At 39.7% G+C, this 26,826-nt stretch overlaps 1 protein-coding gene across 1 annotated transcript in view; it reads right to left on the reverse strand.

Moving 5' to 3' along the window:
* Positions 1-26,826, reverse strand: part of TMEM182 (transmembrane protein 182) — a 375,574-nt gene that overhangs the window by 171,119 nt on the left and 177,629 nt on the right. The window lies entirely within an intron of this gene.

Below are 26,826 nucleotides of genomic sequence, written 5' to 3' on the forward strand. Positions count from 1 at the left end.
TCACCTTGTCAATAAATCTGCATTTTATATGTTGCAGAATTATCCTAGGCAATGCCTTTTAGAATAGTGTACTTAAGGCAATGCTTCTTCCTAACTGTTTAAGATTCATACAGCACTGACTCAAGGCTTCCTACCAAGCTCCTCACACATTTCTACCCACTCACATTATCCTCCAAACACACTACCACCAGTACAGCCACAAGGACACACGATCAGATCCCATGGTCTTAGAAAGAGGTGAGTGAAGATGCTGTTTTCCCTCTGGGAGAGGAGCTTTGATCCTGCCCTATAGGACCAAAATGTTCAATAAAATGATTTATGGCTAAAACACTGTCGAAATCCAAGGACAATGAAAAACCCAATTGGAGATGTCATAGGGGACATAAGGACTCCCAGAGTGATAGGAAAGCAGGTAAATGCATGGTTCTGTGGGTGTGGTAGGGCCCCTGCCTGAGGACCTGCCGGGGTCTCCAAGTGTCTGACTCTCAATCCAAGAAATACTGATTAAATAGGTGGTCATGAGAACTAATCAGTTCTTCTATGGGGTCTGTAATATAAGGTTCAACATATCCTATAAATAAGGGCTTTGGAGAGCCTGTCAGGGTTTGGAGCATGACCATGGGAAAGAAAGCAATAAACTTTAGCCATGGATCAAAGGGAGCCAGTGCCTTTCCTATGAATTCAGTTTTTTGCTAACTGAAGGCCTCCAAGCTGCTGAGCTCTCTCTGTTGCCTGCTATGAAGTTAACTCTGATGTAAACACCGGAACCAGTGGCTTACAGGCCTCCATGAAGTTTCAGTGAACAGGGCCATCCCTTATCATAATATGCCCCTTCCCAGAACGCCTGGTAATCCCCAGCCAGTCTTCCAGCTTCGAGCCTTCAGTGCCCACCACCTGTGAGGAGAGACTTAAGGAAAGTGATCCAAAGACAGCCCAGTGTCGAACAATTCATATTGACACTTTGATCACAAGCTGCGTGGAACCCAAAGTTTTTGAACAACAAACCATTTGAGAGTGTGTAACGTGCTTGTGAAAATATTCGAGGCATAATTAGATAAATAACAGATCCAGTGTCTATTTTTACTTTGCCTTGATGAGAAGCTTTGCAGGAGAGACTGCTGGTAGTTAATTCTCCTTAACAACAATCTGTGTAATCACAAACCCCAATTAGCCGTGCCTGTTCTATGCTATACAAACTATTTCCTTAGCGCTTCACATCACTACTTTGTAATTAGCTTTCATCTACACGAGCTTTGACTAAAAAAATATAAAAGAGTGTAAGTGATTGTACTGCCACTCAGTATTCTGCGAAATAATCGCTAGCGATTTCAATCAGATTAATTTTATCACCCGTATTAAGGAAAATTACCTCCCTCTTCACTCTCTACAGCTGAGGGCTATTTCATTTCCTGAGATGTTCATAAAAGCATAATATAAAGCAATCCGTAATTGTAAATATCCTTCCCTAATAACTTTGAGATATTTCCTTAATACGTCTTTACATTTGGAGTTTCCGTTCCATAAAATACAGTAACAAGTGCTCTATTATGTTTTAAGTGTGTGCTGTTAAGCTGGACAACTTAGTGCTGTCCTTCCTGTTTTTACATAGGGTTATATTTAACTTGCAGATAATGGGAACAAGGTTTAAAAGTGATGGAGCGGAATAATGGCGTTACAGCAATAATATATCTTGCCTTTGTGAGGAATAGAACTTTACAACCCTATTTCAGGTCAGCCAACACGGATGCCATTTTTCACAGCCTGACAACTTTCACCTTCACCCAAACTCCAAATGGGTTTTAAACACCCTTTCCAGCCAGGACAGAGGCCTCTCGCTGCCTGTGTCCTTCCTCGCGAACCCTTTCAGAGATTAACAGAAAAAGATCAAAAAGAAAAAAAAAAAAGGTTGGAGAAAGACTATTATACACTCTGGTTGCAGCTGCAGAGTCTTCTTTGGGTATCCAGAGATCCCCAAATGTTGCAATTCAAAGAACTGAGATCTTCCACGCAGAGTGAGTGATCACAGGAAAGGTTTCAGTCCTAGGGTGCAGGGGGCTGGGACTTTTCTATTGGATCGTATTGCTTCTATCAGGCCTGGAGTGGAGTGGAGTGGTTTTTCTGACGTGGTTGCAGGCAGCCCTCTATGCCACGCTGAACACTGCAATGCAGCCCGCTGCCTCCCTGACAAGACGATTTATTAGACGGGTCATTCCATTAGAGTTGTAACTGCAAGGTGGATTTTAGAAGTCCTCTGGATTCTGAGCTCAGAAGCATGTCACAGCTGGGGACCCTGGGGAGTTTACTTGAAACCTCACTGATAACATTAAAATATAATTTGTATCCTGAGCTAACTATCCATAGTTTCATGCATAAAAAGTTTACCAGCATCTACTACCTGACATACCAAGACAACACGCAACTGCATGTATCTGTCCTGGTGAGCACAGGTCATTCAAATTTGATAAAGACCACAGCGGGGAGGCTGGTGAGCAGGGGAAGTTCTATCACTCAAGGCAGTGGACCTTGAATTGTTCTCATATAGTCAGGCCCCATAGGGAAATGAAGTGTTTAGGAGACTTTAATCTGCTCCCCTGCAGCAAACACAGTGGCTTTTGCCAGCTCAACTCAAAAGTGTTCTTCCTTTCTTAATAGTCTTCCCGCCCCCGTGTCTCCTGGCAGGTTTGCACAGGTTTTTGTTTTTGTTTTATTTTGTTTTCCTGCAAAATAATGCAGTGTGAACCAAAATTTTGGGGTTCGAAATGGGAGAGGGTAAGAAAATAAAGTAAAATCATTTGTTCTTTTCTTGGCTTACCAATGCAAGAGTGGACACAACGGAGGGCTGTATTCCAGTGTGAAACGACACCCAAACCAATGGCTTAGAGTATCCATTTCTTGTATTGCTGTTTTTCTGGAAAAGAGTTATGCCCCAGTCAGTGACTGCTGATGTAGTTGATGCTTTGGAGTGCCAACTGAGATCTGGGACACCCAGTGACATCATGCTGCCTCTGGGGCCAGGCCTTCCAGGATGTCAGCAATGAGCCAAAACAGACCCTGCAAATGAATAAGACTCCTTCGTTGTATTTCCCCATTGTCTGGGTAGCCAAAAAAAAATTAGGTTTAATGCATGTTCTTGCCCTTTATAGTGTGATGTTCTCATCATGATAGAATTGGTTTTAGAAAGTGAAGATGTCATTGGCAATTATGAGAGAGACTCCAGCTTGTGCATTTTCTAAGAAATCTAGCCCGGACTCCTGGAAGGCTCACCACGATGCAGCATTCATTTGGAGTCATCAACAAGGCCACATCAAGTTAAGGTCTGGCATAAAATCTTAACCCTGAGCTGGGAAACTCGGGTTGGTAATATCCAAATTTACAAATTCTACCTTAATGTGTATCTCCCAACGTGTCAAATGTTAATGAACTGTTACAGGTGAAGGAATTTAAGGCTAACAAATTAGAGACATAGAATGCATAGTGGGAGGCGCGTGGAGGAAGACACTAGCCTCACATTGTACAAGTAGCTGCTTCAAAAAGAATATTTCTATTTTGAATAGCTCTCGTCAGGCGTTAGTGATTAAAGGAGTCTTCTGAAGGAATCCAAATCCTCCGTTATTTTCTTTAAAGTTCTAGGGTGTAAGGAAAAGCCAGCAGGCATATAAATGGTGGTGACCAGGACATACATTCACATACATTCACACTAGTGAATCCACCTAATATAAGCCGGTGTTCAAGATGGCCGAAGAAATGGGGCTCGGCTAGGACAGCTTCCCATACTGGTCTGTCAAATGGGCTCACATAGGAACCAAAGATCAACTGCTCTTTGAGATACACAATTAATATAAAGATTTTTCTTTCCCATTGTAGAAAAATTACCTGGAGAGAAAAAGTTTAATGTCAAAATACTTTTAACCTGTGAATTTTAAAGTCTTACAAAGACAGTTTTGTTTAGAATTCTTACTTTTAAATAGCTTTGAAGAGTTACAGCAATTCATTTCATAATTTCTTTATTCCTCAGGCAGTGATTTTTATTGAACATTTACTATATGGCAAATGCTATTCTTTTTTTCACACTTAGCCACTATTACACAGGTAAGTAACCTGAGGAAGAGATGCAAAGCTGAAAACTATAAAATTCTTTTACAAGTTTCTGCTTCACATTACTGGAAAATACTCCTTAGAGAGGATAAGGGTGAGGAAACTCAAATTAACCTAGCATTTTTTAAATTGTCATGTTTTAAGAAAGAATGTAACTAAAAAATACCTATGCTGATTTATTAATTTACATGAAAAAAGTCAAAAATGTTTAATTTTCTTTTTATAGTAATACAGCGCCTCAAAAGAGATCCAGCTTCATTAGCAGAGGTGTCCATACCCACCCATCTGACCCTGAGTCACACTGCTGGCTCCCATAGCTAGGAACCGAGCAGATTGCACTGGTCGGGTGCCTTCTGTCTGAATTTAACAAAAAAGCAGGGCTGGCCAGAATGACAGCAAGACCCCGTTTGGTTTACAGGCAAGAAACACTGACATCACTCTCTTCAGCCAGCAGCACTGTTAACATGCAATAAAAGCAGAATGATGGCATTCAGACAATATTCAACTAAGCTGAAAAAGTCACAAGTGAATGAAAGGATAAAGAGGACTACAAGGCAGCTGGAACTTGTGTTCTCTAGGTTGGACGGGCTCCCACAAACCCTCCCTTTATGCCCAGTGTCTCTGGGGAGAGATGCCAACCAAAACCCCAATATATTTGGTGGAGCCATGGGGATCCTCAGGATTAAGGTATACGCACAGTTCCAATCTTGAATGATGGGAAAATCACCGAACATTCCTCTAACTACAATTGGGATCAAGGTACAAACTACGTCAAAATTAATGGTTTCAGAATCCTCTACTTCTGGGACTCAGGGATGCATGAATCAGCTCAGGCTTCTATAACAAAGTACCCCTAACTGGGGAGCTCAGACAACAGAAATTTGTATTCTCATAGTTCTGGGGGCTACAAGTCCATGATCAAGGTGCCAGCAGGGTTGGTGTCCGGTGAAGGCGCTCCCCTTAGGCTGCAGATGGCAGCCTTCTCACTGGGTTTTGTTATGGCCTTTCTTCAATGTGTGTGCAGAAAGAATAGTCTCCCTGTTGTTTCTTCTTTAAAGGACACAGTCCTATGAGCTCAGAGTCCCACTCTATCACCTCTTTTAAGCTTAATTATTTTCTTAAAGGCCCTATCTCCAAATACATCCATATTGGATGTTAGAGCTTCAGTGTAAGAATTTTTGGGGAAAACAAACATTTATTCCCTAATAAGAGAGTCTAAATGCCTCAAGGAAGATCACCACACAATGAATGTCCTAATTAGCTTAGATGCCATCACAAAACATAGATGAAGACAATGAAATAGGCCTTGGTGAATAAGTTTAACTGCATCATGCAGTTGAAGAATTGCAGCTGTTTACTCCAACATTTGTTAGCATTTACTATATGCCAGACGCTAGGAAAACAAAGAGTACAGCAGGATTCCTGTCCTCAAAGAGTTTCCAATCTCTCTCTCTTATTCACTGCATGAATTCATTGTTCAGAAAAGAATTCGCGAGGACCTGCTGCAACCTGAAGTACAACCATGTTTTGCTTTGTTCTGTTCTGTTTTTTAAAGAAGGCTCCTCCTTTACCCCAAAATTTATTTAAACAAAACCCATTAAACTGATTGTTTTCTGGGAAACTAATGTGAGCTGTCCAAGATCAACAACGTTACTACCCTTTAGAGTCCTTTACCTACTACAGCAATCGGTAGGCTGCAATCAATCGATCGATCTTGTAGTATTCATTGCTAGAGATAATTTTAGTCTACATGCAAATATCACAAATATATCAGGATACTATTATACCCAGCAAAATATCTCCCTGCTGAAAATTTTCCTTGTAGAATAATTATTGGTGATTTTGTCTTATGGGGATTGTATTTGTTTGTTTTGTTTGCTTGTTTATTTGTTTTGGGGTATATCTTTTTGTTTCCCCTTTAATGGTTGCTCTAGCATTTAAAATAGACATATTTATTTTATCACAGTCTAACTTAAATCATATCAGTACTCATGTACTATAAGAACCTTATAACAGTATACTGCAGTTCACACTTCACAACTTCAGTGCTATTATTGTCACATATTTCCATATGTTAGACATCTCATAATACATTATTATTACTTTTGTTTTAGGCAGTGAATTGTCTTTTAAATAACATAAAAATGAAAATATATATTTTATATTTACCACTGTATTTACCAACATTGGCACTCTTCATTCCTTTGTGTAAATCCAACTTTCCATCTGTTATTATTTTTCTTTAGCCTAAAGAACTTTCCTTAATATTAGTGGTAGCACAAGTCTGCTGATGATGAATTATTTCAGCTTTTGTTTATTTTTAAATTTCTATTTTATCTTTATTTCAAAGGCTATTTCACGGATACTTTTAATAGGAAAAGTTTATGTTGACTTTTCTTTCCTTCCAACATTAAAAAAAATTCATTGACATTTGGCTTGCATAGTCTCTAAACAGAATAGGCAACAATTCTTATCTTTGTTTCCCTTTACATAATGTGAAGTTTTTTCTAGCAGACTTCAAGATTTTGACTTTGTTATTGATTTTTAGCTATTTGATTATCATGAATTACAGTGCTTATTCTACTTGGATGTGTTAAGTTTCTTGAATCAATGGATTTATAATTTTAATTACATTTGGAAATTTTGTTATTATTTCTTCAATTATTTCATATTCCCTCCTCTCTCCTTTCCTCCTGAGACGCCAAATATACATATTATAGGCTACTTATTATTATCCCACAGGTCTTCTCATTTTTTAAATCATTTTATTCTCTGCATTTTTGTTTAGATATTTTCTATTGTCTTGCCTTCAAGTTTACTGATCTTTTCTTCTGTACTATCTAATCTGCTATTAATCCCATCCAGTTAATTTCTCATATACTGTAGTTTTTTAGTTCTATGGTTTTATTTGCTTCCTTTTTATGGTTTCCATTTCTATCTCCATTATGTTCATGTTTTTCTTTTAAATTACTGAATATATTTATAATATCATTTTAAATTCCTTATCTGCTAATTACATCCTCTCTCTCATTTATGTTTCTGTTTCTATTGACTTATTTTTCTCCAGGTTATGGGTTATGCTGTTTTCTGTCTTCAAATGTCTGGTAATTTTTATTGGATGCTGCATATTATGATTGTAACATTGTTGAATGCGTAGATTTTGTGCGCGTTGTATAAAGTGGTAGATTTTGTTCTGGCAGATAGTTAAGTTACTTGAAAATTATTTTTATCCTTTGGAAGCTTGTTTTTAAGCTATGTTAGGATGAACCCCCAGTAGCCTTTTGGGGTGCTAGTTTAGTCATGGTAATAAGGCCTTATCCTGCTGGTGTCTCTACTGAATGTCCTACATACGCAACAAAATTTCATCACTCTGGCTGACGGGAATATAGGAAACTCCTCCTTTAATCTCTCTCTCTCTCTCTCAATATCTTTGTATGTCTCTCCTCTGCTTTGTAAATTCCAGTTGCATGAAACTACCTGAACTCCAATCATTTCCCAATGGCAAAAGCTTCTCCCCGGAAAAGAAATTCTTCCAATTCCAAATCTTCCAAGGGAAGCACGTTCTAATCCTCAGCAAACCTCAAATACTATCTAATAATAGAATAGTTTTAGGGTTCATTTGAACAAAATCATAAAGAGATTATCTAAAGAATATTTGAATCCTGACATTTGAGTCCTGCTGAAAGATAAGGAATTAAACCATTGATCCAGGCTTACCCCTGAACAGGCTCTAGTAAATAAAAGAAAAGCAAAAATCAAAAGAAAGCCTGAAACCTTTAGACCTAAAGAAGAGTTAATAGCAGCTGGGGAGGATGTTGTGCACCTGTAGTCCCAGCAACTCCAGAAGCTAAGGTGGAAGGATTGCTTGAGCCCAGGAGTCTTGGCCTGCAGGTAGCTATGATCGTACCACTGCACTCCAGCCTGGGTGACAGAATGAGACTTTGTTTCTAAAAACAAATAAATAAGTCAATATTATGAAAAGCTTTTGTGATGAATACACATAAAAAGTTCTTATTATAAAGGAAACAACAGTTCATTAGAGTGTTGAGCACAATTTCTTCTGATGTGTAGTAGTTAAAAAAAAAAAAAAATACAAAAGTCCAGTACTGGGGGCTGATAACTCAAAATTCACAGAATGATTTTTTTGACTAAGACTCATTAATTTGTAGGGGTTAAATAAGACCAAATCCTTTTAAAATACAAGCACCCAATTTACTAATGATTTGTACCTATGCACAAATCAAATTAATTGCACTATTTCTGGAAAAATTACAAGTAGAGAGGGAAATTTCACATTCATCAAACCCATTTAAATCCATTTGAAACCCTTTTTGAGAGGCATTAAAAAGATTTAGCTGTTTAAGGAGTGAGCAAGGCTATTTGGACACAATTATTTAAAAGTATGAAAGCACGCTCTGGTTTCCCCTAAATTTAGTAGCATGATGCCTAGGACCTCTTACAACACTTTCTTATGCAGTGAAACTGTCCTATGTTTGACATTGGCCTCAGTTGTTTTATTTTAGCAAAGCTTCTGGCATTCATAAGAGCCCAGACCACTTTTGTCTTCAAGAAATATATATTATTAAGTCTCTAATTAGAAAGGAATCAAGAAATAAGCTGTCAGCTGAAATTTATGATTACTTATAAAATGTTAAGGGCCACAATGGTTCATTTTAAAATGCTGGCTGCCACTAACATTTCCTTTCCTTTTGCTGCAATCACTTAACAAGAAAAAAAAAAAAATAAAGCATTTCTAAGCCACCAAAATTACATCTAAAAAAACTCACAGTACTGATGCTCAATGAAGTACTTTGCAGGATGGAATCTAATCATTGAGATGGGATTAGGTTTTAGTCTTGCTTACAGAGACTCTGTTTTACAGGCCCCTAATAACCCTTTTGGGGGGAAAAATGCAACCATTTCCTCAAATTTCACATGTCCTAGTTTAGTGGCATTAATAGACTTATATGGGTGAGGCTAGGAATGGGCACAGTGGACGGGTGAAAGAGGTAAGAGATGCATTCTGTGCAGAGCAGGAGAGTTTAACAGCACTCCTGCCATTTTTGTTAATAGAAATCATGTGGTTATAGCCCCATTCACTCTGTGGACAAGTACAGTGCTCCAGCTTGTCCTATTACAGCCTTTCATTAGGGAACAACTGCACCTCTCTTCTTTCTACATTAAACATGGGCTGCACTTTGTGAACAAAAACACTCAAGTATTGGACCAGTAACTTGGCTCCAACTTTGACTTTGTTTACCCCTTGGTTCAGTGCATTTCTGCTCCATCATGAGGCTGACATGTGCAGGCAGCAGGCGGCGGGTCTGTGCATGCATATCGCTGCCCTTTCAGAAGGGCAGCCTCAAGATTCCCAGTGGAATTTGCCTTGCCAATTGTCGAGTCCCACCTGCTCGAAGCCATAGCCACTAACAGAAAGGCTTCCTGGGATGTGCAAATAAAGGGGCCAGGAAATTTTCTTTTTCAGATGTGCGCTGCGAAATGTGTATCAATTCTGAACAATTGCCTAACACCAATTACAAAGCTGACTCTAGTGCTTTCTACTTTCTGCATCTATAGTCCCATTTTCAAGAACATTTTTCAGTATTAAAATATTGGCAGAACACAGTGGCTCACACTTGCCATCCCAGCACTTTGGGAGACCGAGATAGGATTGCTTGAACCCAGGAGCTCAAGACCAGCCTGGACAACATAGCAAGATCCCATCTCTATAAAAACATAAAGCAAATTTACCAGGTATGGTGGTGGACACTTGTTCCAGCTACTGAGGAGGCTGAGGTGGGAAGATTTCTGGAGCCCAGGAGGTCGAGGCTATAGTAAGGCAGTAGGCCATGATAGTGCCACTGCACCCCAGCCTGGGTAACAGAGTCAGACCCTGTCTCTCAAAATATACGCGCGCTGGCACACACACACACACACACACACAAATACATATACCTTTCTGCTTAGCACTACATGGTCCCATGAAAAGACTGGGGAATTTTTTGTAATGCCAGAATGTTAGCATTCCCATGTCTAACAGAGGCTTTACTCCCTCAATCACCCCAATCTTTAATGTGTAAAATGGTCCCACTTTATCTTCTAGACTGTGTTCTGATCCAATTTCATCTATAGAGTAACAATTTCTAATAATATAACAACCTTAGTGACAGCCTTGTTCTGTAGGCAACCGGACCACCTTCTAGTCATAACCACTTACTCTCAGCAGTGCTTCAAGCTGTTACCAATGCTTTCACATACCAAGCCTCCCTCATCTCACTGAATTTGTTGATCTTTGAAAGAAGTATTTCCACTATCTGGATTGGGTCAGACATCATCTTACTAGCAGGATCAGCCAAAGGATATTAGCCTGCTCTTGCGTCCAGCATCTTCTATGCCATTGAACAGCTCACACCATGCCCCAGGCAGCAATGGCTCTCCATCCCACTTTGGGATCTTGCATTCTTCTCTGTCCCCTCGGGCCTTTAAAGTTTCCATTACTTCACCATCCTTAGTTCTACTTCTACTAAACGTAAAGGTCCACTCTTACATTTAAAGAATCATGGACTTCTAAAGAGAAATAAACGTGAGGTAACCTCACCCAAATGAGGAAACTGAATAGCATGTTGATGAAGTGAGTTGCCCAAGGCCATGGCATTAGTCAGCGGCACAGCTGATGTCGGGAATTCTGTCCAATGGCGATGATTTCCCTATTTCAAGTCTGAGTGTTGCCCAATGACTAGCTATTTGTGTTGATATGATAACCTAAGTGTTTCAAGACCATGCCAGCTTGCTTTCCAAAACAAGCTTAAGGTTAATTTGCACAGCTCCTTTGTGATCTAACTGAAGGAGAGACAAGCAGAGAAGTTATAGACACTATGCCATTTCCCCTTCTTATTGGCTGGCAGCCACTTGCATCAGGACTACTACTACCTGCTAAAAGGAAACAAAAATGCACCACCAATTCTGTTGTTGAGCTGGGAAGGTTTTCTCCTTTAGCAACAATGCCATCATGAATTATTTGTGTCTCCTACCCTCCAATTTGAACTTCAAACCTTTTCTTCGACTCCCTTAACAAAGAGAACAACAACAAAAACAAGTTTCTTTTTGAGGAGTTTGGAAGAGCTAAGAGACCAAGACATGCAAGGATGGCTGGAAGAAAGAATTCACTCAGAGGAAATCCTCGACGCTGAGGAGTCCTGATCTGCTGGGGCAGAGACTGTGGGAGTGGTGGCTGCAGTATCAGAGGCATTTGAGAGACAGCCTTGGGTCTCACTAAACTCATTTCTGCTCATCAACAGGTGGTTGTCTTGAAGGAGCACCAGTACATACATCTGTGCCCTAAGGCAATGACCTACCTCCCTGTCCTTGGAGGTGTTCAAGCTTGGACATATGAGAGAAAAGCCTCCTTGGACAGAGGCGGCACTCCGTGAGTACAAATGCTCTGTGGTTTTGTGATGGGTTTTTCACAGTAATGATTTTGAATATTGTTACTGACATTGAAAGCTGCCATATCAGTAACCATCCCCCATCACAACATCTGTACACACTTCAGATGCCTGTAATTTCTCATGCCAATTAAGGGGCTATTGTTTTTCCAATCTTCTAGTTTGGCATCCATTTTTAACCTTATTTTTGTTTATCTTCAGAAGTCAATGACAGTCTTCCTTTGTAAGGATCAGCTGAGCACTTTAGAGACCAAAAGAAAAAAAAGAAAAGAAAAACCATCAAAATATACGGTATTATCATTGCGGTTGTTTATTAACCTGGGGGAAAAGTGGGGAAACAATACATGTGTTGACAGGAAGTGATCCCTTTGAAAATTTAAGTGTATTTGCTTTAAAAATACAAATAATAAAATCACTCAAGATATCATGCCAAATGCCACTAACAACAAATTAAAAGCCTTATACCTTCACACTGCAAGTTTTAAAAGCCTCAATATTTAGATGCAGGGAAACCATAGCTATATAAATTTAAGACACAGACACCTGATCAGTACATACAAACATATATTTTTGTATCTACAGAAATTTATATGTGAAAAAGAAAATCACACATGCAAACGCATTGGCTGCTTCCAAAAACTTGGCCCTGAAAGTTGACTATATTTTGCCATCGGCAGATGTTGTTGTTGTTTTTATCATTGGAGACGACCGTATTTTTACACATTTCAGGAAGGATCGCTGAAATCACGAATGCTTTTTAAAACACACTGAAAGTGATCATTTATATTCAGGGTCCAAAACAAGGTGCACATAGGAGCTGGCATCGTATCTTGGCACTTTAATGAGATGTCCTTTTTTCTTCTTCCCTAAACAAATGCAGGATGATGTGTGATTCCCTTTGCAAGCCAGGTCACCTTTAAGAGCCCAGGGATGGCCGTCACCACTGAATTGCTAGCCGGCCCTCGCCAGAGATGTCTGCCCGTGCAAAACCTGTGACAAAGGACTGAAATGACAGCTCTCTGACTCACTCCTACATTGTGTTTGTTTAGGAAGGCCCTAGAAATTGTATTTCACCAACCACATTCGCTATCAACACACAATTATCTGGCTTAATCATGTGGAACAGTGGCAAATTCACCTGGGGCCTAAGAACTAATGACATTCTCGTCTGAGCTGCTTTAGTGAAATGGCCTAGCACCTGAAGCAGGAACAGCGAGATTGCTCAAGAAAATTTGGTTTTCTGTTTTCATTTCACAGCATAGGGCCTCTGCTCAAATCAACAAACACTCCTGATTAAATAGCTGTGGTAGTCGACTTCTTCGCACTCGCGTGCGTGGCTCTGAATGTACATCGAGCACCCCAACCTTTACAGGAAAAGAATTGTCTGTGACTTGTTGGCGATGCATTGTCTTTTTGATGGGGGGAAGTAAGTAAATAAATTGGCATTGAATAATTTGGGTATGATCACAGTTATTAGTGCGGACGACCCCTCTATGGCTGAAGACAAGCCTGAGACAGGAGCCCCCTCGATGCACTAATACGCTCAGGTATATATTTTCATATCCTCTCTCCATCTGCGGCGAGGGCATTAAGATTCCGCTTACTCCTGAAAAATCCAGCCCCTTCCTCGGCCTTAAACCCCCAATGTGCGAGGGCTTTGTGGAGTCACTGCTGACTCTGCGGCTAAATCCCAAGGAGGGGAGAGGCCAATTTTCAAAAGCTGGCAGTGGCAAGAAATTGAGTGTTCAGACTTCCAAATGCTTCAAAGAGAGTGTCAGGTGCAGTGTTCTCCCTGAAAGGCTGCAGGAGAAATGGCCTTCATTTATCAGAATAATGATTTAGTTTCATTAGTATGCAAAGGCCAAGGCAGAATAGCGTACCAAACTCCTAGTTTCCTTTTTGGTGTGCACTGTACACCAAATGTCCTCATATTTATTATTTTAAAAAGTTTTTATTTTATCCCTCTTGTTAGCAAGGACCATGGGGCTCAAAGCCGATAAGCAGGACTGCAGAATGTTTTAACTTTTCGCTAAGTTATTTGGTATTACTGCTAGCGCTGATGCTGGGCTTCTTGTCTCAGAGCTCCATAGCCTGCTGTTTAGAGAACATTGGAAAGTCCTTAGGTTTGCTTCTGTGAGCCCTGCCTCTAATTCATCTGCCTCTCATCTCTTTCTGCCTCTCATCTCACCACTTCTGACTGTCCCTATCACTACCACTACCCCTGCCCCCAATAAGTGTGCAGAAATACAGACTGAGTTAAAAAGTACTCAGGGCAGAAGCAGTATTAAACCCAAAGCAGTAAGACTCAAACAAATGAAACAATAAGAGAAGCTCAGTAAAAGTTAAGAATTGGTAAAACTCGGAAGATTCATCATCAAACAGGCTTTAAATATTACTCTTTTTTCTTTAAAAACAAAAGGGGGGGCATTTTATAGGAAAGTGTTTTTGACACTCGACAAGCTAAAGGTGTGCATGCGCACGTGCGCGTGTGTGTGTGTGTTTTAGGTTGAGCTCCAAAATTAAACTGCTTTATAATAAAATGCCTAAGGGCACAAACAGTGGCACAGAAGGATCCAGAGTGGGTACATTTGCTGCACTATTTCTCAGCAGCCAAGTGAAGTTCATGTAGCTCCTTGGTGTAGAGGCTCATGATATGACTGTTTCCATTGCTCTGACACAAAGTGTAATCAGCCTGCCTTGTGGAGTTCACACACAGTTACCACGCACTCATCACAAACAGGGCATGGATAGTGATCATTGATTGTAACAGGCAGCTCCCAGCTTCATCAGAAAAGGGGCCATGATATAGTCCCAATACAATACATCATGAAAGATTTCTCATAAGAAGTAGGCATTTAACAGAAGAGATGAGAAGTAGTTTACATGTGAAGAATTGGAGCTCAGGTAGGAAATAGCATTAATTCAAAATCAATTAGCTATGAGAAGCAAGTCTTCAACCTGTATCAGTACCTTTTCAAGTGCTTATATGAAGTTTCCAAAGTGCAAAGCACTTACGAAAATCTAAAATCATATTCTTCCAAAATATTACATATCTGGAAGTCTCTCGTCTTGCTGGAGAGTTCGATGCTTTGCTGTATCTGCATCTGTCTTAAGTCCAGTCTGCTTCCCAGAGTTTTTCTTCCCACCTGTCCTTTTACCCATCGATTCACAATGTTGATGTGTCTTTAGTCATCACCCACTAAAGGAAAATACAGATTAGCAAGACACATTCTGCCATTAAGTAGACCACAGTGTGGAGGTTGTAGGGGAATAGAAAAATAAAACTCGTAAGTTTTATAGTATGCACTATTGCCTTATGATTATAGAGAGATATGCAAAAGCTTAATGAGCAGAAATGAAAAAGAATACTTTTTTCTATTCCAGAAGAAAGTGCAGAAACTTTCCACAAGAACAAAAATAATATGATATCTAAACAGGGTCTTCAAATAGTACTAAGGGTTTTGTTTCTGTTTCTCTGAGAGAAAGGACAGGAAATAGTGCATTTCAAATGGAGAGTGAATAGCATTTCAGTGAATAGCATTCATTCACTTATTCATTCATTTATTCACTCAATCATAATTGCTATTGCTCTAGACACTGAAAATAGAATACTGGAGGGAAATGACATGATCCATATTCTTGCAGACTGGAAGTCTACCAGGAAAGACATAAAATTATCAAATAATTACATAGCTACAAATAGGGCTGAGTGGCATAAAGAGAAAGAACAAGGGGCTACAAGGCCCAGAAACAGGGACACAGTTCCAAGCACAGCCGGGACTCTCAGAGCAGGTGAGCGTAAGCTCAGACCTGATGGAAGAAAATGAGGAGACTCACACACACACAAACAGTGGCAAGCATTCTAGGCAGCGGGGAGGAAGCTCCTTCTAAGAGCTGTTGCTCTGATGCCTAAACCAGTTAAATCCTGATGAGTTCAAACCTCTGTGGCTGATGAGTTCAAACCTCTGCCCCAAAAAGGATAATACCAAGTCGATAGCCCAATTTACAGAATTCTGCTTGACTCTTCTCTCACTACAAGGTATGCTAGGTATGACTGTGTGTGAATCACTCCTTTTGCATGCATCCACTTCTAGTTGGGTAGAAAAAAAGGGAAAAACCCAAATCTTATGATAAAATAATAAAATCAATTCAGTGGAAAAAAAAAATCTCTTGAAAGCTCTGGTTTTCCTTGGCATAACTACACTATCTCTTTCCCTCTCCTACAAGGTCTTGCAGCAACAATGATCTTCCCTACTCTTCAGAGTGAAAAGTTTCCATCATCTCACACAGATAGCTGAATTATAAATCCCATCTGATCATTCAGATGAAGTATTTATCTAAGAAAAACAAAATAAACACTTCATCTCCTTCTTCCCTAGATGTAAACCTTCTATTTTGCTCTATAATCCACAGATTTCCAAAATAATCTGATGATTTCTAATTAAGTATGATGAAGTAAAAACACCCACATTCATTTATTATTAAAAAGAACGCCATTGCCATCTAACCTTAGCAGCCTATTTTAAGTTTCAAAAAGAAAATAGCATTCATGAGCTATACACCAAGTAAAGACCATCAGGTAAATAGTGGGGATAATTTATAAATGCTACAAAGGGAGAGAATCAATTCTCAACAAGGGAGAAAAACTAGGGACTGAGAATGTACAGAAATCTAAACTCTACTCAGCTGCTGGCCAGCTGTGCAACCAGGTGTAATCCTCTTAAATTATCTAGGTTTTGTTGGCCTCAGGTTCTCCATTAAATGAAGATGGTCCCTTGTTTTCCAATCTACGTGGGTAATAAGACAAACAAATGAGCTTCCATGGTTTAAAAAAAAACTTTTCAAATTATGCAACTAAATACATCTAAAGTTAGTATTCCGTCATTACAAATGAGGTCCCTTAGATCATCAAAAGACGGTAAGGAAAAGCTTCATCAGCCTAGTGAGAGCAAATCTTCCTCAGGAGTAAAAAGTGACAGACACAAAATATTGCACAGTGCTATGAACAAACCCACCGTGGCCTTGTAAACCATTCTCTTCATGAATTCTCTGTAAGAGACCCCATATGTATTCCAAAATAGCCTCTTCCCTTTTACCAAAAAATCCCTCTGCCACTTGCTACAAATTGTAAACACCGAACTGACTAAATGTTTTTGGCAATAGTTTTTAAACCAGGAGATTATAAGAGCTCACTGCAATCTGTAAATAGTAATCAGTCTGGCATAGCTCAAAGGATGACATTTGAAGCTGGATTCATAGGCCTTGAATGCCATGGAAGGAATTTAGGCAATAATTTTGAGAAGGCTATTAAAATATGCCAGATGTTATCACCCAGGTTGCTTGTTAAGAAGAGCTGAGATGACCCACTGGCTCTGTTCCTGGAGACTCTGATTCAGTAGACAGGGAAGGGATCCTAAGGATCTGAACATTTAACAAGCACCCCAGGTGATTCTTGCTATCAAGCAGGGTTGAGAAACACCACCATGGGCCTTGACGAGCCACTGGAGAGTTGTAAGCAGGAGATTGGCACCATCCATCTACACTAAAAGCCAATTTACAAATGCCATCATCTGGAGAGCTTCAGACTTTAGCAGCCTGACTTCTTGGAATTGGCAGAGGAGCTATTAAAAATCCCAGTGCTCAGGCCAGAGCACCTGAGGCCAGTCACAACAGAAACTCCGGGGACAGGATCCAGGCGCAGTATTTTTATTTTATTGGATTGTATTTTGGATTCAGGGGTATATGTGCAGGTTTGCTACATGGGTATAGCGGTTGATGCTAGAGTTTGGGCTTCAGTGAACTCATCATCCAAATAGTGAACATAGTACCCAATAGGTAGTTTTTCAACCCTGGCCCCTCCCTTCCTCCTCCCTTTTGGTGTCTCCAGTGTCTATTATGTCCACTTTTCTGTCCATGTAGTCACAGTGTTTTTAAAGCTCTCCAGGTTTTTTCAGTGTGCAGCCGGGTTTGAGAACTGAGAGGATACTGAGTATAGCTGTCTCTGACTCCTTACCAAACAGGATGGTTGTCCATCCTGGGGGCCTGGGGTCAGATAAGGAATAGTCAAAGCTCACTGGATTAGCAGTGTCACTTGCTTTATTTTTGTTCATTGAATTTATAATTACCTAACACTTTAATATACTTTGGCAATACTCAAAACACACACATATACACTCACAAAGGAAAATACACACACACAGTCTCCCCTTCTAGAATGTATGTTTCATCAGACCAGGGACTTAGGAATAGTAGTTCCTAGTAGATTGATCATGCATGAATATTACATACATAGTTTCAATTATGAGGAAAGGGGGGGCAAATATCATTAGCCAGTGCAATCTTAACAAAGCTTGTAGATTTTTCAAAACAAAAATAAAGAAGAAAATAAGTAAGTAAGATTTTGTGGGCAACGGTAATGAAGAGAGAGATGTTATATGCAGAGGCAGAAACTGTCCAAAATACGAGGTTAATATTAGTGATAAAATGGTCATATTGGTAATGAATTCACCACTCCTTAAAGGGAAAAATTCTCATGGATAGCCAAGCATTTTTTTTTTTATTACAAAGTCATTTAAATAATACAAAGATTTAACTACATCTAAACTCTATACTCACAACCTCTTGTACCTTTATTCAACTTGACTCAGACACAAACAAAACCACAAATCAATAAACTTGTATTTAACAAAATTAATGTGACACAAGATATCTCGCAGAAACAAAAATGTTAATTTTGCATTTATTTCTACATTTAGTGGTATTTGTATTTTTATTTTTAAGTTTTCTCCTTTTTAACTTCTTAAGCATAATTGAACATTATCTGAATCATTGTTGTTGAGATATTGGTATTTTCTGTTTGAACAATAAATTTGTATTTCCTTAATTTTAACTAGCAAATATATTTAATATTGCACCTCAAAATAAGATACTGACAAAATGTAAAATGCCAGTTTAGTCAAGCTCTTCAGTGTGTAACAACTATGATATTAACAATAAATATAAATTGTTGGCCGGGCGCGGTGGCTCAAGCCTGTAATCCCAGCACTTTGGGAGGCCGAGACGGGCGGATCACAAGGTCAGGAGATCGAGACCATCCTGGCTAACACGGTGAAACCCCGTCTCTACTAAAAATACAAAAAAACTAGCTGGGCGAGGTGGCGGCGCCTGTAGTCCCAGCTACTCGGGAGGCTGAGGCAGGAGAATGGCGTGAACCCGGGAGGCGGAGCTTGCAGTGAGCTGAGATCTGGCCACTGCACTCCAGCCTGGGTGACAGAGCGAGACTCCGTCTCAAAAAAAAAAAAAAAAAAAAAACAATAAATATAAATTGTTTTCTGCAGAGATTGGATGTCCTTCCACAATAAATGTTGCTGACCACAGGTTTCTTTGAGAGCAACATAAGAACCCAGGTTACCCAAGGGCATGACAGTAGATAACATTTGTGTTTAGGTGTTTGTACTTATAGACAGATAAACATAAAAAAAGAAATGAAAGTACTATAAAAGGTCAATAGTACTTATGTCCAAGTAGCAAGGTTATAGAAGATCAAGTGGAATTTTGTTTTTGTTTTCAAAATAAATATGCATTAGTTGATTTATGAAAAGCTTTTTGTTTTCCCATATAGCTCATTATTAAGTGAGGGGTTTCAGAAAGTTGCACATGGTGTGAACTAATTCTTTGAGGAAAATGATACAAATGGATTTCAATGTATTGATAAATGTCTGTATGTGCATGTACTAAAAATTTAACTCTAACTCTCCTTGGGTGATGAGATTACAGATGGGTTTTCTAAGTGCTCTTTTTTGTGCCTTTATGCATAGGGTAGGTACCTATGAATGTGGCTGCCAATGATTCCCACCAGACAGGTGTCAGGACCTTCTGTGATAAGCCACCCTTGAAAATGAGCAAGACACTGATTTGCTTCTAACAGAGTACAGCAAATATGATGGAATGTCACTTTCAAGATTAGGTTTTAAAAAGACTTGCTTCCTTCTCAAGCTCTGTCATGCTCTTTCTTGGAACACTTGTCTTGGGGAAGCCAACTGCCACGTTGTGAGTCTTGTGTGGTGAGGCACCAGGGGCGAGAGCGCTTATGAACAAATTCACACTCTCCTTCCCATACCCCTCCCCAGTAGAGTCTTCGGATGAGACCACTGTCCCAGCTGTCAACTTGGCTGCAACTTCAGGAGAGACCTTGAATAAGACATACCCAGCTAATCTGTATGCAGATTCCTGACCTAAGAAACATTCAGGTAATAAATGTTATTCTTTGTAGACATTAAATTCAGGGGTAATTTGTTATGTGCCAATAGATAATTAGTTTTCTATATTAAAAAATTAACATAACTTTATAATCAGAGTTTTGGTTGATTGGTTGGTTTCCTCTTTCCTTGTTTTCCCCCTTCTTTTCTCCTTTTCTTCCCCCAGAATGATGTGGCTGAGTAGGATTGCTCAGTGGCTTTTGATAACACTGCATTCAAATCACTTGTCCTATTGTTCTGACTTCTATTGGACCCACATTTTTCATTTACTATGGTAAGCCATTGTTAGAGTACACACTATCATACTTATTAAATAGTCAGACTATATAAAGAAGTTCCTTGTGCTCTGAAAACACTGCCTACAGACTGGCATTGCCCCACTTTCCTCTTAAAGTTATCATTCGAGTGACTCTGATTTTTGCCTTGAGACACCTTGTCATAAAGATAGAGCAGCAATTTCTTACCAAGTAACACAATTAATGGATTAGGTTCACCTCAAAACACTAAATAATATATCTGTTCCTTACTCTAGTCATAGACACAAAAATTGGAATCTTAAAGATGAAGAGGAAATGATGGAAAACGAAAGGAGAACCATGTGATTAGACATCTAAATGGAGGTATGCAAGCATGTCCCATCATGAACAGCAGCGAGCGCCACTTCCTGCACAGAAGCTACTGTATACACAGCACTTATCGCTGATCCCAGATTCCATATGACATGTCTGAATCAGGAATAATATGGTAATTTTCACAGTTACAGAGTGGAAAATCTTTATGGCGTAGCAGCAGAATGTGTCTTTATTTCACATTTTAAGAATCATGCCACAGGATGGAAGTAAAAACATTTTGAATAGATGTAGGCGAGCCTCTGAATTCAGGCCTCAGAAGCTACATAGCTTTTTGATAGAAAATACTCTTCCTGTTCATCAGGGTTGCTAGCCTATGGTGAGCTTAATTAAAATCAATGGAGAAAAAAATTGAATACTGAGAAGCACTATTTGGGGCTCATGAGAGGTAAATGAGTCAAAATATGAAATACTCAAATAACCTTGGGTCATGGACTAGTTTAGTGATCACTTTATTGATCCATTGAAAACCATCTCTCTTCTTTTGCTCTCTTGTGCTATCTCAGATGGAACTGGGAGTTGATAAAGCTTCCATTTTGGAGCAAGAGTTCCTGCTTTTTTTTAGCCCATACTATCCCCACCCTCCATCCACCTCCTGTTCTGTTTCTCTATTAGCAGTTTTTGCACCATCTCTGTTGCTCTTTTATTTGCACCCACATAGCAAAAAGAATATCAGCTGTCTAGAGGAAAAGCTGTGTCTGCTAGTGGTCTGGAACCAAACATACCTCTTGATTTCAAATATGAGAAAAACATACATTTCTTCCCTTTATCTCATTTGGGCACAACAAAATTATACTTTATGCATGTGTAACTAGAGGTCAGAAAGGAGTAAACTGAACCCCAAGTGCACTCAATTCAATGTGATCGATATTCCTTTATTTTAAAGGGATTCATAAAATAGCAAATGTGCAACTTATGAAAACAGCCAAATTATGCACCCCTCCTTCTAACCATGCCCTTTCGCATGTCACTTTGAAGTTCCTCCTATAAAAGCAGAGTATATTCTTCTACTCCGTCTATTTTGTTTGGACCAATAGACTAGAGAGGAAGTGGCAGTTCCAGGCCAAGACCTTAGAAGCCTGAAGGTTTCTCACTCTTACAACTCTATCATCAATGGGGACACACTCAGACTGGGCTGCTGGAGGAACAGAGACACGTGGAGCACAGCTAACCCGCCCTATTTTTCTAAGTGGAAGCCATAGTGCATCATGCAACAGCTGATCCCCAGACTCCAAGTCCAACCGAGAACAGCAGAACCATTTACCCAACCCCCAGCTGACCCCAGATGGAACTGGGAGTTAATAAAGCTTCCAGTTTTATCTTTGTCTAATCACATGGTTCTTCTCTTGTTTTCCATCATTTCCTCTTCATCTTTAAGATTCCAATTTTTGTGTCTCTGACTAGAGTAAGGAACAGATATATTATTTAGTGTTTTGAGGTGAACCTGATCCATTAATTGTGTTACTTGGTAAGAAATTGCATATATTGCATACAAACAATAAATGTTTTTCATTGAATGCCATTGAAGGTATAGTGGCTTTGTTGCACAGTATTATAACGGCACTAGATAACTGATAAAGCAGTTTCAGTGTCTATCCTCATTAAAAATGAGACCTACTGTGGAGTATAATTTTGGAAGTAAATTAGAGTATAAGCATTGCTAGTGCACGTGTGTGTGTGTGTGTGTATGAAATAGAGAGAAAGGGCACAGTCAATGTTTTTGTATGTGAATGACTAAAACCACATTTATTTCTTCAGTCTCAAAATGACACTGGATAACTCACCCACAGAATACTCATTCATTCACTCACTCACTTCATTATCCATTACCTAGCTAACAACATATTAGATATCAGGGATCTAAAGGCGAATAGGCTGTGATCACTGCTCTTGAAGAACCTTCTGTATATTTGATGATACATTAGACAATACTACGGTGGAATGACGGCTCTAGCTTCTCTCTCTTGTAAATTATAAACATGACCCAATGTTTCACTACAGCTGATAGTTACTAGAGGTTGTAAGTACTATCTTCTGTTTAATTGTCAATTAGAAATTTGTCTAAACTTTTCTTTTAAAAAGTCAGTTTGTTTATTCCTCGGTCCATAATGTTACACCTCAAGGTAAGACTCCCTTTCAAATCTGAAACTCTTGACATTACCAGTATAGAAAAATAAAGTACATGTCGCACAGTGGGTGCCAGAGACCTATATTATGTCCTACTGTTGGTTACAGAATTTTCAATATTTCCTTATCCTTTTCACTCATATGAACTGCAGCTTATAGCAGTGGTAATCATTTCCTGTGTTTGAAAAAGAGATGAAAGCATTCATGGATGAAAGCAAGTTGGATTTAATCTCCTTCTCTCTCATCCAGTGCACTGTACTGATCATTTTCCAAAAAAACAAGACTTAAGCTCATTTTTGTCATGACAAAACTAGTTTCATAATAATCAGATGGCAATTCCTAGTGTACACAATTCTAATATAATTACCAGGAGGAAATGTAGAGGGAGTTGCAGGTTTGAGATAAAGAAAAGCCTGTGAATTTTGTATTAATGTCTCAGACTCTCTTATTTGTGCAAGTAATCAATCTTTCAGGGAGTAGAATAGTAATTCTTTGTGAAAAAAAATGACAAGAGTCAGAGGAAGAAAGAAGATAATCTGAGTTCCATTCGGTACACAGCAGGTCAGCTGTGATTGACAAAGCTCATCACAAAACTATAGCTCACAGAGTAATCCCAGTAGCAGAGTCTCATTTGCAGCCGAAGCAGTGTTAATGACATGTTTAACAGCTGCTTGTTGAAGTTTGGAATCTGCATTAACCCGCAGAGCACTGAACAGAGAAATGAGGGAAAGTATTGAAATCAAGCCTTCATTATTCTGACAGCCCAGGTGAAAGGGTGCCCAGAGGTTGTGGAGAGGTGGGTAGGAGGGTCTGGAAGGTGGAGGGTTCAATTGCATGTAAGGACCATCTTGGAGATGACAGGGTCTGATCAACAAACAGAGAAGTACAAAAGTAAACTGACGTGTTCAACTCAGAGACAATAAGGCAAGGAAGTCAGGCAACCAGAATGAAACCATAACTTGGACACCAAATATTATGCAGGCATTACAGTCACTAAAGATCAACTCAATATTATGTAGCGGTGGAGGTTGTTGCATGGCGAAGACCAAGTGATGCCATGGCTTTAGGCTTCTTTACCCCCAGAAATCTTATTTTTTCATCCCAGCTCAAAAAGCAAAGGGGTATATGTATCACAGTGTATTTTCTAGACTACTTATAATAGTATATGTTGAACTCACTTAAATGAACGACCAGAGTTTCTTTAAATGCAACTCTTTATAATGGTCCCTTTTTGTTCCATGGAAGTATATCTCTGGCTTTTCCATTGGCTGAGGGCATCTGTTGCTGAGGGAGAAGAATGAGAACACAAAGGAGTTGTCAGGGGATTTGGGGCAAATTCTAACTTCTCCACACTTTTTTGTTTTGTTTTGTTTTGTTTCGTTTGTTTTGTTTTGCTTTTTTGAGACAGAGTCTCGCTCTGTCGCCCAGGCTGGAGTGCAGTGGCGTGATCTCAGCTCACTGCAAGCTCCGCCTCTCAGGTTCAAGCCATTCTCCTGCCTCAGCCTCCTGAGTAGCTAGGATTACAGGTGCCCGCCACCATGCCCAGCTAATTTTTTGTATTTTTAGTAGAGACGGAGTTTCACTATGTTGGCCAGGCTGGTCTTGAACTCCTGACCTTGTGATCCTCCCACCTCGGCCTCCTGAAGTGCTGGGATTACAGGCATGAGCCATTGCGCTGGGCCCTTCTTCACACTTTTAAAAGTAGGCTTAGGCAGCTTGTGCAAATGCCCTGAGCTTCAGCGTCCTTATCTGTAAAAACAGACTAATAACACCCACTTTATAGGGTTATCGTAAAGAATAAAGTAAAATATGTAAATCCCCCAGCACAAGTACATACTTCATAAAACATCAACATTATTTCCTAGAGATGGCCACCATCAGTGGGTAAGTGTGGCAGACCTGCCAAAAGTACCTCAGTGGTATAAATTGGTATAAAAATCCCACAAAAACCTGCCTTTGGGTAGATGGTTACCTCCATGTTACCAATGCATTTTTTTCTACTTTGTTCACGGAGTTGTGTCAAATACCTAAAAATCATGGCTGGCACATGCTAGCCACTCAGAAAATATTGTGAGTATACCTGCTGTAGGAATCTGAAGTCTTTTTCTATACTGTATTTTGCTTCTGTGGAGCCCCTTCTTCATCAAGAAGAATGCTGGAACTCCTGAATTATAGGATCTTGGAGCTCATTTCATCAACCCTTTCATTCCACACATGAAGAACCAAGGCCCAGGGAGAGGCTGACTTGCTTTAGGCAAAGCAAACCATAAATGAAGGTTTCACAACCTTATGGTATTTCATATGTCATAATGTGTTCCAACCCTTCTCTTTGCTTTACCCAGGCATCAGGTAATGAATTTCCATGGTCATCAAATGGGCCTGCTCACAAGGTATTCTTTCTTTAGCTTCAAGGTATTTTACCCCTCAGGTCCTCTAGGTTCTCCTACAAAAATGAGAAGACTGGAGAAGAAACTTTTGTTTTGCACTGTTTTCTGTAAAATGTGGTGGTTTGGAGGAAGTCCTACACAAGAATGCTGTAAACTCACTTTCCATCCTTGCATTACCGTTTAAAATAGAGCACTTCTTTTTAAAAATTTTATGTATACCAGATTCTAGGTAAGATTTATTTAGGATTAGAAACAGTTTCTTCAGCTAAATAACAACTGACTAGATGATCTCTGGGATACCTTCCCTTCTGTCCGTTATGAGAGTGGAGAAAGTAAGGCCAACCCACTGGGAACTCATTTGTTTTTATCACAGCATTCACCAACTTTTCCTTCCCAAAGGCTCAGGGGCCTAACGAAGCAAGCAGGAGGGAGAAGGGAGAGAGCGGAGAAAGGGGACAAGAAGGAAGAACAAGAAAGCCACCACTAGTGAGAGGAAGAAAGCAAAAAATTGACTAACACTTTCAAATTATTTTGGTCCATGTATTCCTGTACCCATTATCTTAACCTTCCCAAAAATTCTCTAATGGAAGTAGCAAAGGCATTATTTCCATTTGTCTGAGAGAAACTGAAATACTAGAGGCTAAATTAACGTCCAGGGCTCTGTGTGCCATCAGTGCTGGCACTATGGCACTGGAATGCCCATCTTAAGTTCTTTCTACATTGTACACTGATTAAGGCAAGATGACATCAGGTCATTAGGGCGGCTTCCTTAAGGCCAATGTGTCTTATGTTTGGAAAACAAGAGTGGTCTGATGGCTTACATCTTTGAGGTCTCAGAATACAGATAATCATCTCTCTTTCCCCACAGATCATGCCATATGTCTGAAATAGCCAAACCCTTCACAGGCAACTACCATTGCCACCAGCACTGTATGCACTTTTCTACTTCACATCTAGGTAGTACGTTATGTGTTTCAGATCAATTACTTGGCCATGAGACCAATGAGACCAGGCAGAGTGGCTCACACCTGTAATCCCAATACTGTGGGAGGCCAAAGCGGGAGGATAACCTGAGGTCGGAAGTTCAAGACCAGCCTGGCCAACATGGTGAAACTCCATCTCTACTAAAAATACAAAAATTAGCTGGTGCGTGGTGGCAGCCGCCTGTAATCCCAGCTACTTGGGAGGCTGAGGCAGGAGAATCACTTGAACTTGGGAGATGGAGGTTGCAGTGAGCTGAGATCGTGCCATTGTACTCCAGCCTGGGCAACAAGAGCAAAACTCTGTCTCAAAACAAACCAACAAACAAAATATTTAATGTATCTTCATTTCCTTCATTTGGTGCAAACGAAGATAACTGGATATTATTGAAATTTTGAAGTGTGTCAGGTGTTTAGAACATGGACCCCCATCTCTGGTTTTGTGACATTCTGGGATTTTCCCCCCTCACACCTACCCCCACAACTCTTGGCCCACCTGCAGAACCTCAAAGCCTTTTTGAAATTCTTCAAATGTTTTCAAATGCAAATGGTTTTAATTTACTTTTTGCATACATCTACATATATGTTGGTATAAAAATAAATATTCATTTTATAAATATATCTACCTATATGTTTTTAAATATACATATGGAAGTCACATGCCTTAGTTCTTTCTAAAATCATAATTCAGAGAGCCACTTTGGGGACATGGTGGGGAAATTTTCGGGTCTCTCTTGCTTCCTTCTGCTCTAATACAGTGCTTCCCCATTAATTATGGTTTGCCCCAGCACCTCCCATGCTCAGACTTAAAATGTGATGCCTTCCTTCTCCCCAACTTGGTATTAATAATAATGATAATACCTACAGGTTATTCAGCACTTGCTATATGTGAGGTACCACACTGG

This window comes from Trachypithecus francoisi, unplaced genomic scaffold (genome assembly GCF_009764315.1).
Source record: "Trachypithecus francoisi isolate TF-2019V2 unplaced genomic scaffold, Tfra_2.0 Lachesis_group17, whole genome shotgun sequence".
In the NCBI taxonomy this organism is placed as follows: Eukaryota; Metazoa; Chordata; class Mammalia; order Primates; family Cercopithecidae; genus Trachypithecus; species Trachypithecus francoisi.